Genomic DNA, 5,713 nt, shown 5'->3' with positions numbered 1-5,713 from the left:
AAAAAAAAAAAAAAGAATTATAAATTAAATACCAAAATTATATATATATTTCTATTTCTTTTTTTTTTTTTTTTTGAGACAGAGTCTCATTTTATCACCCTCAGAAGATGTTGTGGTGTTATAGCTCATAGCAACCTCAAACTCTTGGGCTCAAGCAGTTCTCTTGCCTCAGCCTCCCCAGCAGCTGGAACTCCAGGTGCCTGCCACAGAGCCTGACTAGTTTTTTATTTCTTATTTATTTATTTATTTATTTTTGAAGACAGAGTCTCACTCTGTTGTCCTGGGTATAGTTCCATGGTGTCATAGCTCACAACAACCTCAAACTCTTGGGCTCAAGCAATCCACTGCCTGGGTCTCCCAGAGTGCTAGGATTACAGGCATGAGCCACTGAGCCTGGCCTTACCAAAATTATTTAATTACACCAGCTTCCAAATAAAATTCTGCTACATTTTGTGCCTGAGCACATAGAGTTTTGTTGTTATTGTCACTGATGGTGTGAGGTTAACCATGTCACAAAAACTATCACTTATAAAATTATCAGCTATATAATTATTAGACAAAATACAGTATCTAGCTCTATAAATAAATAATTCATTAGAACTTGAAGGGGTTGAGAATATGGAAGATGTTTCTGCTGAAATAGGGACCGAGTGAAATACCTCCTCACTGAATGCTGTTATTTCCACATATCAGTTACAAATATTAGGAAAGAAAACTCTGAGTAGATTATAGTCTGATACATAATGGCATAATGATAGCTGTTAAATAGAGACACTACATGTAATTATTAAATTTTGTATGAGCCAGTTGCTTTGCAGTCTCTCTAGAGCCAAAATAAAAGTGTTTTAAGCCTCTTCCATTTTTCCATCTGACTCTGGGATGCACTGATTTCCCCAGCAAGAAAATTTCTCCTAAATGGCTCTAAACGGAGAGAAGTGGGACAAAGAGAAGACAAATACAATGATATATAACAAATAGCTTGGATAATACATGAAATAAATAGCAAAGTAATTTTTCCAGAACTGGCAAGATGCTCACGGAACCCTGATTCACATATGCATTTAACAAACAATACACCAAGTATGTGTAAGTCTGTGCATCTAGCAGAGAATATAGGTGCTATCATTTAGACTTACAGAATATAGGTGTTCAATAAAATGTGAAAGCTGTTAGTAGCATCTTCCATCCAAAGGAGAAATCCTATGGAATATTCCAGACCTACATTAAATGGGATTCTACTTGAAAGGATCCAGTGATAAGAAATATGCTATGCCACTTTTAGATGGAGTTATGATTATAAAGGTAGAGATAGTGTGATAACATATACCTCCCTGAAATTTCCAAATATTGGTCCTTTTTTTTTGTTTGTCTATGAAGCTATATAAAAAGTATATCGTTCATAGGCCCGGCACAGTGGCTTACTTCTATAAACCTAGCTCTCTGGGAGACCGAGGTGGGTGAATTGCCTGAGCTCAGGAGTTAAAGACCAGCCTGAGCTAGAGGAAGAGCAAGAGAAAGACCCCATCTCTAAAAATAGCTGGGTGTTAGGCAGTGTCTGTGGCTCAGTGAGTAGGATGCTGGCCGGCCGCATAACTGAAGGTGGCGGGTTTGAACCTGGCTCTGGCCAAACTGCAACAAAAAATAGCCGGGCGTTGTGGCAGGTGCCTGTAGTCCCAGCTACTTGGGAGGCTGAGGCAAGAGAATTGCTTAAGCCCAGAAGTTGGAGGTTGCTGTGAGCTGTGTGACGCCACAGCACTCTACCAAGGGCAATAAAGTGAGACTCTGTCTTGGAAAAAAAAGCATATGGTTTGTATCTAAACATCACATTTTCTGACATCTGTAACAGATAATCTGATTTTCTTAAATCTTGCTTTCTTCGCCTGTAGTGCCAGCTACTGGGAGGCTGAGGCAAGATAATCGCTTAAACCCAAGAGTTTGAGGTTGCTGTGAACTGTGACATAGTGAGACTCTGTCTCAAAAAAAAAAAAAAAAATCTTGCTTTCTCTAGGTTAAATATATTCAGTTCTGAAAATTAATATTCCTATGACTCAGTTTTTAGGTAGTCCAGTATCTGGTTTAACTTTTTCTAGATTCATCCAAGTTTGTCAACATCATTTGTAAAACAAAGTGCTGACATTTAAACACAGTACTTGTTTTGTCCACTTGTACTTTTCTTTCTCCAGTTAAGGTATAGAGTCCTAAAGAATTTGGAGGAGAGTAGATTCCTTGTAATGAATAGGATGAATGAGAATCTGGAGGATTTTAGTAGTAAGTTAATAAAGGTCTATGTTTTTTTCTTTTAATAAGAAAAAATAAAAATGCCAGGACATTCAGACTTGAAACTGATTATTTAATTCATTGTCAAAATAAGAAATAAAGTAGAATATGGCATAATTTTGAATAATCTATGGGAAGGAAGAGTAGGGGCTCTATTTGGTTAGATTCCAAGAACATTTCCCATGAGGGCAATGTTTTGGACTTCGGAGAAGGAAAGATAATCACAACATACTTTTTGGCTCTTGAGTGAATTGTATTTACATAGTTATTTTAAAATTAAGTAATTTCTTGTGATTTCAATGTGGTAGAAATGATACTTTTCAATCAAAACTAATTTTTTTTTACCCATGTATAAGTGAACAAAATTTTAATTATGCTTACTTCATGCAAAAATCATTTACCCTGGCAGTACACAAGCAAAATTCTACGTGAAAGAAGCTGGCAGCTAGAAAGGAGGAGTTGCAGAATTGGAGAAAACAGTAGGGATGTTAATATCCTAATTTGGCGTCATGAAAAATACAGATATACTGTTCGAAGGTGATAGAATGAGAAGTGTGCGATTTATCTTTTATCCATCAGACTGGTAAGGGAGTAGCTATATAAATATCTCAATTGATTTATCAATAGCAATAACACATTATAATAGATGGATATAGTTGTCTTTGATGAGTAGAACTGGGAGCAGACAAAGATCTATTATCTTTGGACTCTGCCCTATTTATGTATTTTACCATATATTTACAGTACTTTGATGAAATTATAAAACATTAATATTAAATAAAAAATAAACTAATGATTTCAAAACCCAATCAATTATAGTTTCAAAATAGTGGAATACTCCTTACAGAAAACTAAAAACGAATACACAAACTCCATGTGAAGATGAGTCAGTTCTTGGGGTCACAGGGAATGACAAATCTCTGAGAAGATGGTAAGACAATTGGGCTTCCATATTTGAGGTGCCCCTTGACCCAATCTGCCTGGCACCACTAGTGCAGAAAGTCCCCCCCCTTCCAAATTCATGATTTTTACACAGGAAAAAATGAGATCAACATGGACAAATAGTTTTCCCTCTTGGGTTCCCAGGCAAGAGAACAGTCCCTACCTCAACCCATGGGAAGCATCAGGAGAGCCTGAGGTTAAAACATCCCTGAGGCACAGCATAAAGAAACAAAATCCAATCATGTGCTGCCTAGAAGAAATCTGATTTAAAAACGGACAAAAGATATGAATGGAGTACGTATTTCTCAAAAGCAGACATGCAAATAGCGACAAGTGTATGGAAAATGCTCAGTATCATTCATCTGAAAAATGCAAATCAAAACCACAATGAGGTATCATCTCACTCAAGTTAAAGTTGCTTTTATCAAAAAGATGGAAATAACAGCTGCCGATGAGGATGCAGAAAAGGGGGACTTCTCACACACTCATACGCTGTTGGTGGGAATGTAAATTACTATAGCCACTATGGAAGTTCCTGAAAAAAACTAAAAATATTAATATAAAATGATCCAACAATTCCTCTCTTGGGATTATAGCCAGAAGAAAGGAAATATAACGATTCGATATCTGCACTCCCATGTTTATTGCAGCACTATTTTTAATAGGGAAATAAGGAATTAGCCTAAATGCCCATCAGTGGGTGAATGGATAAAGAAAATGTGATATATACACACAATGGGATACTATTGAATTATAAAAAGAATAAAATACTAGGGTGGCGCCTGTGGCTCAAAGGAGTAGGGCACTGGCCCCATATGCCAGAGGTGGCAGGTTCAAACTCAGCCCTGGCCAAAAACTGCCAAAAAAAAAGAAAGAATAAAATACTTTCCTTTGCAGCAACGTGGATAGAACTGAAGGTCATTATGTTAAGTGAAATAAGCCAAACATAGAAAGACAAACTTCCCATGTCCTCCCTCGGATGTGAGAGCTAAGAATGTGGATCTCATGAAGAGAGAAGATGATTATTAGAGGCTAGGAAGGGTAGAGGGAGAGGAGGATGAAGAAAGGTTGATTGAGTACAAATATAGAGTTAGAAGAAATAAGACTTAGTGTTTGATAAATTAGTAGGCTGACGCTAGCTAATTTATTGTACATTTCAGAAGAGCTAGAAGAGAATTTTTTAAAAATTGGAGACAGAGTTTCAGTCTGTTGCCCTGGGTAGAGTGCCCTGGCATGATAGCTCACAGCAACCTCAAACTCTTGGGCTCAAGGAATCCTCTTGCCTCAGTCTTCTGGGTAGCTGGGACTACAGGTGCTCACTGCAATGTTTGACCAAGAAGAGAATAATTTGAATGTTCCTGGCATGAAAAAAAGACAAATAGTTAAGGTGATGAATATTCCAATTACCCTGATTTGATCTTTACACATTATAGGAACATACCAAATTATCACATGTACCCCCCAAATAGTATTATATATCCATTATGTATCAATAAAAAATTAAAAGAAAATCGAAATCAGGTTATTGGGTCAGTTTAGAGTGGCTGTAAAGTAAGAGGTCTGTTTTCTCTTCATTTCCTATCATGGACTATAGGAAATATAGGAATATAAGAATCTTCCTATTCCTTTGTTGTTGTTTTGAGACAGAGTCTTGCTCTGTCGCCAGGCTTGAGTGCCATATCTTCCCTTTTTGAAAACCTACTTTACTCAAAGGCAAAAATTCTCCCTGCCTGGGTGTGGATATGTTAGAAAAAAGATGGACCTAGCACAGATTTGGCTGTTGATGTAGATGGAAGACAGATAAATTACAGAAAAGCGAGGTGGAATAAGCACTGTAAGTGTTGCCTGAGGAAAAATGTAAAAACAAAAGCACCAAAGCATGAGGCATAGATAATGACTGTCGGCAAACACATCAGGAAAACAGAGCAACTTAGAGTGTATGGTTGCCATGGTTCACCTAGTCTGTAGGAGAAACAGGCAGAATTTGAAATTCCAAAGAACTTAGTAAAAAATGACTGAGTCACTCACCTTAGGAAAGAATGTGGATCACACAGTAGATTCCACAGCAACACTTGGACAGTTACTGTATCAGCCATGCAACAGCCTAATTTACAAGGCGAGGCGATGAGGCAGAGGCAGCAGCAACAGCAGCAGAGAGGTGATTCCATCACTTCCTTTAGTGGCTACTTTCTATATTTAATACAGAAAGTATCAAGTCATAAACCCGCTTCCTTATTTTCTGTGGAGCCACAGCACATCATGGACTCTTTTTCTCCACAAGCAGTCTTTTTTAAGTTGCATTTCAGAAATTTGTTAGATGACGAATGTCCAGCATCTGCTAAGGGTGTTATCTGTTACTAGAACCATGAAATCATTTCAAGGAGTTGAGAGACAAGGTATGAAGTAGCATTAAAACCTCAATAACCGGCTCGGCGCCTATAGCTCAACCGGCTAAGGCGCCAGCCACGTACACCTAAGGTGGCAGGTTCGAATC

Source organism: Otolemur garnettii, unplaced genomic scaffold, assembly GCF_000181295.1.
Source record: "Otolemur garnettii isolate 467f Iridium unplaced genomic scaffold, OtoGar3 scaffold00047, whole genome shotgun sequence".
NCBI classification, from domain to species: domain Eukaryota; kingdom Metazoa; phylum Chordata; class Mammalia; order Primates; family Galagidae; genus Otolemur; species Otolemur garnettii.
This window is presented reverse-complemented; position numbering follows the sequence as displayed.